Genomic DNA, 8,543 nt, shown 5'->3' with positions numbered 1-8,543 from the left:
AAAAATGGACAAGTTACACAAAATCCATTCCTATACCCTTCACTACAATTACAATGAAAATTCCCTGCTATCCTTCTACTTGATAACATGGTTTAATACTTGTTTTGCCCAATATTTCTCCCAATTAATATCATTATCTCAAAGTCCTTGTGACTGCCTGCATTCTACACCAAAAACTATCATGGTTTGACAGTGGCCAAACACCAGGCACCCACAAAAGCTGCTCACCCATCCTCCCCTGCCACAGCTGGGCAGAAGAGAGAAATTTTTAGTGAAGGCTTCATGAGTTGAGATAAGGATCAGGAGAAAACACTACAAGGGAAAAACAGACTCAGCTTGGAAGTACAAAGTGAATTTATTACTAACAAAGTCAGAGGAGGATATTGAGACGTAAAATAAGCCCTTAAAACACCTGTTCTTCCCCCAACCCCCTCCCTCCTTCCCACTGGCAGTGCAGGGAGACAGGGCATGGGGATTTGGTCAGTTTGTCACTGAGATTTTCTTCCGATGCTCAGGGAGAGGAGTCCTTCCCCTGCCGCACTGTGGGGGTCCCTCCCACGGAAGACAATTATCCATGAACTTCTCCAGTGTGTTTCCAATCTCACCAGTTCTCCCAAAATTGCTGCAATGTGAGTGCCTCCTATGGGCACACAGTTCTCCCAAAACTGCTGCAGCGTGGGTCACTCTTCCACAGGGTGCAGTCCTCTAAGGATGGGCAGCTCTATCCTGGAAGCAGGACCCCCTGCCTCTACTGGGTCTCCTACTGGATCACAGCCTCCTCCAGCCATCCACCTGCTCCAGCATGGGCTGTGGATGAATCTCTGCATCCCACATGGATCCCCATGGGCTGCAGAGGGACAGCTGCCTCACCATGTCTTCACCACAGCCTCAGAGGAATCTCAGCTCCAGCGCCTGGAGCACCTCCTCCCCCTCCTTCTGCATTGACCCTGGTGTCTCCATGTTATTTCCCTTACACGTTCTCACCTCCTCTTCTTTTCTGGCTGGAATTAACACTGCACATGCACGTCACTTTGTTTTGATTTTCTTCTTAAATCTGTTATCACGGAGGCATTACCAACCTTTCTAGTTGGCCCAGCTTTGGCCAGCAGCATGTCTGCCAGACATGGTGGAAGCTTTCAGCAGCTTCTCAGACAAGCCACCTCTGTGGCCCCCCTGCTACCAAAAAGCAGGCCATGCAAAACCAATACACTACATTATCCAAAATATCCAAACAAAGTTATCCAAATAACTTCACTTGTAAATTGAACTACTTCCTGTGGATCATACACTGTTTTGCAACCTGCTGCAGAGGTAGAGTACCCCTGAATGCCTAATGCCTGTGTACTACTGCTCTGCATGACTGGGAACAGTCTCCTGATCACAGTGTGAGACAGGAAATCTTGGTCTTAGCAGTTCTATGAGATTTACAAATCATAACAGCTAATCAAGATTTAAAACAGCTCTGGACTGAAAAGGCTAGCAAGTGGTCCAGCTGTGAGTTAATTCATTAGTTGCAGTAAATATCACTGGAAGAGCTTGTCAAAAGGAAATGTGAAGCAGCTGAAAAGAATCGTCCTTAAAGTGAATGTCAGAGGCTTTTGCAGCTGTCATCCAGTGGACTGGAGACTCTGGGCATTGGAGGGAAAATGAGGGTGAAAGACATAAAAATTTGAGTACAGAGGATAAAGTACCAGTTCCCACTGAGTGATTATAAAGGAAGCAATCTCACCACTACAGGGACCTAATTAGAGACTGAATCTCACAACCATCTAACGTATCCTCCAGGACTCTGAGAAACCCAAACCAGTGATCACAGACCGCTCAGAGCAGCAGCAGGAGGAGGCTCTGCTGCTTCAGCGGTGCAATGGAATATCATGTTTGTGTAGCTGGGGGCATTTCCAGTGTTCTTGTGTCCTGCTCAGCACTCACTCAGGTCTGGGGGAGCCACATTATTTTCTTGCCTGCCAGCACAGCATTCTTCTGGTCCTACAAAAGGCAACAACAGCTTCCACTGCCACATACCTGAGCATCCCAGAGGAAAGGCTTCAGGACCGTTTTCCTCAGGCAAATATTAGAGTTAATTGTTAACATAACCAAGACAGATTTTCACATTTCTGTGACTGATCTGATAAATCACTACTTTTCTTGCTCTCCTAAATCTGCAGACTGATGTGAGGCCTCAGGCCTCCCTGGAAACACCAGTGTAGTCAGTCAGAGGTTGCATGTATGGTTCACTCAAGCCTTGGTGCACGGCTAAGCTCCACCTCACTCCAGCTATTGCCCGTCTGAGACACTGTCACCCTTCTCTCCATCTTTGTGGAAATGTGGAAACAATGGCTTTAGTTTGAAGCAAATCTTTGGCAGCAGTGCTCACTCCTGCTCTAGCTGCTCCCTCCTACCTCTGAGTTTCAGTGCATTACCTCATCATTGGCATGCCAAGCAGGGAATTCTCTGAGTTGGTTCTTTTCTTTGGTGATTATTTCTAAGCAGCAGCAATTTTTCACTGGATTTTATTTCTGACTGGTTCATTCTGGGCACTGGACCTTGGCACTTCCCTCCTGGGGCCAGGAAGAGCTATCCCAGCAGGAGCCATGCTCTGGGGTGGGTGAGCAGCAGGGTCAGCAAGAAGGAATTCTTGTACCTGGAATTGCCATGAAAAGCACTTTGAATGTAACCCTTTGAGGGCTCAGGGGGCTGCAGAGATTATCACTACTACTAGCAGTGACATTTTTCTCTAGCAGAATTTTCCAGGAATAGGGAAGGTCTTTGCCATCTGAGACAACTCAAGCACTTCAGGGAGGAGAAGGTATAACTACTCAGGATGCACAGATGTATCATGTTTGGGGGACAGTGATTTATGGGTCTCCTCTGAAGCTGGGAGGAGATAAGTGACCTGTCCATAGAGAGCTCAGCTGACATCTGACAATGACATTTTCATGGCCAAGATAAACGGGTGCCTTCCATGTCATTCTAGGGAGAGCAAATTACTAGCCTGAGACGAGGCTAGCCTATATCTTAACCATATGAAACAAGCCTAAACCACTTCATTTGAGGTTGTTATTTATTTGGGTCAATATAAAACATTTCTAGCATTTATTTTCAATTTTTGGCTGTCACATGCTGCTGTCTTCACTCCTGTGTATATGTTTTCTTCTCTAACACTTCAGATCTCCTCTCCTGTAATATTTTAAATCCCTATTTGACTGATGCTGCAGATGAATACTATTAGTTATCTTCCATTACCACTCTGGCCACAATATCCTCCTTTGCTTGACAAGCTGATTACTTTGTCAAGGTGAATGTTAAGACTATCTGGAGTATCTCCCTGTGTCTTGTGCAAAACTGTAATTGCAAGCTGGTTCTTTTTGGACATGCAGTTTCTCCAGACACAGAATACTTCTGAGGGGATATCTTTCCCCCAACTTTCCTCCTGAGAGTGATGTTGTTGCAGTTTATACCAGTATGATTTAGATGGCTGTATCTCTGAATTTGACAAGCTAGTGTATGGCAAGCAAACCCAACTGATGAAATTCCATTGATAAAGAAGATTCTTATCCTAGCAACTATCCAGAAAAGTCCACAAGTAGAGATTAGGAGTTAATAACAACTGCACCAAATCTGCCAAAGCTGCTGGGCATGTGACCAGCAGACACTCTGTGGAGCCAAAGAATCACTGCAGCGCCTGCTCCCTGCTGCCCTTCATCAGCAGGTGTGGGAGAGCAGCATCTCAAGAGAGTGATGGGGCTGATGGGCTCCTCAGAGTACCAGTTACAGGCAGTAGGGATCAGTTGGGAGCCTTTGTGACAGCTTTGCAAAAAATGGCTTAATACTGTGTAGACTCATTAAAGCAGGAAAGAAACTTCCTGTCAATTGTCACTGGGGTCATCTGTCACTCCGATTGCCATAGCCACGCTTCACAGAGCCAGTGAACAGGGAAGGATCCAGGTGTGTCTCTGGTTGTCAAAGTGGCTGTAGGCAGAACCAAATTTTTCTGTGCACAAACAACCCAGGCTTCCAGAGACCTTCAAATGGTCATATCCTGCATGATCCCTAAAAGAGGCCAGACAGCAACTGCAGCAGGGAGGCTGTAGCATAAGTAGTGCTTTCAGATCGTCCGTTGGATGTAGTTGAGACACAATAGCAAAACTCAAGTAAATGAAATGCATTTCTCAGCTGTTCCTGAGAGTAAACAGGTTGTATTGTTTGTGAGCTGCAAGCCATGTCAAGTGGATCTTTCACAGAGTGGGTGGATCTTTCACAGAGAAATTGCTGCCTCTGGCCCCAAAATATCATTGTAAGAAGATAAGAAAAGCATCCAAATTTTTCTTAATTCTTTCTAGATGATACATTATGAGTAACTGGCAGTCAGACCACTATAGATATTAAGAATCCAAGAAACAATACTGAGCAACACAAAGAACAGAAAACAGTGTGTATTTTCTGAGAAGATTGGGGGGAAAGTCCTGTGCCACTGAATGCTTTGGAAGAATAAGTCCTAATATCTACAGTAGCCAAATGTCAGCTAGGACTACCATGCGAACAATTCTTTTGTAATATTATTTGGTGAATGCCTCAACAACTTGAGCTCATTGCAGAATAGAAAAGAAAAAGTTGGCCAGTGTTATTTTCTGGTGGTGCAGGAATATTTCTCTAACCCTATGTGGTGGTATCTGACCATCTTGGATACCTGAGGGGGCAGGTGGAAGGAAAGCAATGTGTAGATGTGGTTTTCAAAGGTGCCTATTTCCAGTGAGTGTGAACCTCATTTACTGTCAGGAATAAATTTTTTCCTGCCATATCGTAACAGAAATAGTAAAATAAACAAAAGCATGGTATACTTTGTAAGATGAGGCAAGCATCTGTAAGAGGTGCTTTAGTAAGATGAACCTCAGGGCTACACTGCCCACAGGCAAAACAGCCCTAGGTGCCATGTGAGCACTGAGGGCAAATGCTGGGCTGCTCTTTTCCCAAGCAGATGCTGTCCTGGGGCTTCTCTCCTTCCAGAAGGAAGGATAAAAAACAGCCTTTACCATCCAAGTGCATGACATTCCTTCTCCTCCTGAGTGGAAAAGAAAGGGAGCTCTTCTCCCCCTCTGCCTGCGGGGGAAGCACTGGCTAGTGGTGCGAGAGGCAAGAAGCTGTCTCAGGGCAGACCTTGTTCCCCGCAGGGACCTGCACCCAGCCCTTCCCTGCCCTGGACCAGCATGCTGGGATGCCCTGGCCTCCCCTCCCCGGGGCCCCTGCCCCTCCCTCTATTCCGCAGCTCCGAGTTCTGCCACTTTCTGTCCTTGGAAAGACGGAGGTGGGGGAGCAGGCTCCCAGCAGCTCCAGAGGAGCAAAAGGTCTCCATCGGGAGTATCTCCTTGTAGGAGACGAAGAAGGCATCTCTGCCGTAGGGGCTGCAGGCAGCAGCAGTCACCTGCCTCCCTCCGCAGCCGGCAGCACTCTGCTTTATGCCGCTGTGTATTATCTGACGTCTGTTTTCGTGTGTTTCCCCGCAGGCTGGGAGCCAGGAGGGCTGGCGCTCGGGACACCTCCTCCTGGTGGGCTGCCAAGGACGGCGGCAGTGTCCTCCCTCCCGCCCAGGGCGGTGGCCCCGGCCCCGGGCACACGGCATCCATCCGCGCTGCTCGCCCGACCCTCCCCTCGAGACCTACTTCTGCTGGGAGAGGCAAGGTAACCTCGCCACTGAAAATAGCTGGGACGCCGGCCAGCGGAGATTAATGGCATCATTAACGTCCCCGGTTTATTTATAGGTTTAAAAATGCCTTGGACCTGCAAACTGAGCACAGTTGCTCCGTGTAAGGCAGGGACTCATAGATCTCCTGCTTCTGCCTTTCCCCTTCCTGCTATTTGCTTCTGATTGCTGGGACTGTAAAACCTCCGGAGCAGGCACTGTTTCTCATTGTGAAGCTACTTTGTAAACCTTCCTAACTGAAGGGATACACACAGATACTGTTGTTTTTGTTGGTTTTTTTTTCCCCAAGAATGCTGTATTTGTCTGCTCTCCTTCCTCTACCAACTTTTTCTGTTCACACTGTGTCCTGTGGTACTCTTAGAGAAAATTCTCTTTTTCATGAATTCCTGAGGCAAAGGCTGAGCAGCCATCACAGGAATTAGTGATTTCCCACCCTGTGCTTTAAACTGTGAGTTCTGTGGCAGAGAGACTGAGGTTCTCATAGCTGTGGAGAGCATGGAGAGCACTTAGGACATGTAGGGCCCTAGTGAGAAATGCAGATGCAATTAGTGATCGTGGAGGTCTTCCAACAGAAGCCAGCAGAGCTAGCCCAGCTCCCAGGTCCTCCAGGAACCTTGCAGGACTGGTGAGAAAAGAAAAAAACCCACCCCAAATGTGTTTTGCTCCAGATGAGGAGTTTTTGACTCGTGACCTGTGGCCATACTGCCTGCTGTGTTTCCCAGTGCAGTAAACAGTGAAAGGTAAGTGAGAAAGGAGACTTGTCACCAAGCACAAATACCAGGGGTAGGTTCTGTGACTGGGAGACAGATGGCTCCATGAGTAAGGAGAAAAAAGTAAAAATGCCTGTCCTTATACCCAGAAGCATGGATCACCAGTGTGGCAGCTCATGGAAGTGAGGTTGTTTCAGAGGGCAGCCACCCTTCACTTCACTGTTGCTTTTTTGTTGTATTAATCTGAGATAAACTCCTGTGTCAGTCGAGAGACTCATCTTCTAGGGATGAAATAAAGAACCAGCAGAGAACCACTCAAACCTCTGTTGTCTTTTTTCTCCTCTGGGCAGTGAGAGTACTTCAGGGCAGAGTGAAGGAGCCCAAAATGGTAGAAGGAATGTTTCTCTGCCACTACAGGTGAGGACTGGCACCTCTCTTCCCCACAACCCTGGGATGCCCTCACCCTGCCAACAACTGGTGGTTTCGAGGCATCTTCAGGCCTTGATTTCCCCTTCCTTTCTTTCCCACTTGGGTTCTTGGCTCCAGATCTCCTCCATCCCATCTTGGCGATGGGATGAGAATGCCTGTTGGCATCTCACTTTCCACATCTGTTAAATGGGACCATGACACTCAACTAGCTTTATATGGAAGTGTTCCAGGCCAGGTTGAATGGGGCTTTGAGCAGTCTGGTCTAGTCAAAGGTGTCCCTTCTCAGAGCAGGAGAGTTGGAACTGGATGATCTTTAAGGCCCCTCCCAAACCAAACCATTCTGTGATTTCTACAGTCCTTTGAAGGGCGAAAGCAGACATGCAATTCTTCAGCACTGCAATCCAAATTCAATTGGATTCAGCATTGCAATTCAATCCAAAGTTCATAACAGGGAGAGTACTTCCATGCCTGATATACACGAGATCCTGTGTAATTTTAAAGGCTTCAAGGAAAAGGCAAGTCATGTGCAGCACCTGAGACAAAGGCAGGAAGGGGGAAAAGAGTCAAGTTTAACTGTACTCTATTTATTCTAGGAAAGAGGCACAGTTTATATAGTTGTGTCTCATCTAAATTCCTGAACATCTGACCAGAAAAGTCAGCACAACTTTCTCAGTAGACAGATGTCAGACTAGGAGAGTGAGTCTTGTGACAACAGAGACGATCTGCATCTCAAACTGATTACCTGCTTTGAAAAGTGAATATAAAAAGTAGAAGTTTGGGGTTTTTTTAACAAGATGGCTCAATTTCATTTCAGCTCTGGGACACCTACCCCTGAATGCTGGTGCTACGCAGCTTCTGTGACATTACTTACTCCTGATACAGAAAGCAAGAGCTGGATTTTTTACCGGTTTCACTGGGCTACACCCAGTTGTAACCATATTTAACCTTCCTTTTTCTAGCTGCCAACACTGGGTGGCACTAAGTAACTCCTGACATTTTACAAAATTGACTCTAAAAACTTGAATCACACTGATTTGGCTCCACTCTGTCCTGACAGCAAATGGTTTTGTTTGAGAAACTTGGGATCATATGGTTGTTGCATAGAAACATCTGACTTGCATGGCATGTTTTTTACTTCTCTGGTTTGTTAGGTTGTTAAAACTCTCATGAAACTCTGGCCGTACAGCCTGGTAAAGCTTCAATGTGCTGTTGGACTTGAAAGCCAAATTTCTTGTACTGAGTTGAGAATTTATAGAATACTTGAATATATACACCTGAATATCCAATCTGTGCTTTATGCCAGAGGTTTAAATAAGTCTCACTGAAAGACTGAGGTTGGAAGGCACCTCTGGAGATCACCTAGGCCAAGTCCTCTACTTGAGCAAGGTCAGCCAAAGCAGGGTTAACCAAAGGGTTACCCTAAAGGGTTCCAGGAGCCTGTTGCCAGCCCCTGAGTTTCTTTGTTAGTCTCTAAGCAGAGCTTGGACACTGCCATGTCTGCTGGCTGCCACTGCCAGCTGCACACCGTGAAAGTCCTGCTCAAATAAATCATCTTTAAAAGGAGCATGCCCACAAACATATGTCTGTTACCCCCACTGGCTGTGCTCACCCTACCAGTGCTCCAGCCACCCTTTCATCAGCCTGTAATGGCTCCAGTGGGCTCTGGGAGATGCTGGTGCATATGGTGATGGAGGTGGCAAAAAATC

General features: G+C 46.8%; 1 long non-coding RNA gene across 2 annotated transcripts in view; it reads left to right on the top strand.

The window, feature by feature from the left end:
- Positions 1 to 6,722, top strand: part of LOC117244583 — a 38,339-nt gene extending 31,617 nt beyond the window's left edge. For both annotated transcript variants that reach the window (XR_004497961.1, XR_004497965.1), the window contains one exon: positions 5,502 to 6,722. This is a non-coding gene — a long non-coding RNA (uncharacterized LOC117244583). The remainder of the gene's footprint in view (positions 1 to 5,501) is intronic.
- Positions 6,723 to 8,543: the final 1,821 nt, after the last annotated feature.

The sequence above is a fragment of the Parus major genome, chromosome 1 (genome assembly GCF_001522545.3).
Source record: "Parus major isolate Abel chromosome 1, Parus_major1.1, whole genome shotgun sequence".
Classification (NCBI taxonomy): domain Eukaryota; kingdom Metazoa; phylum Chordata; class Aves; order Passeriformes; family Paridae; genus Parus; species Parus major.
The sequence above is the reverse complement of the archived record's forward strand: the minus strand, read 5'-3'. Positions and strand labels throughout refer to the sequence as shown.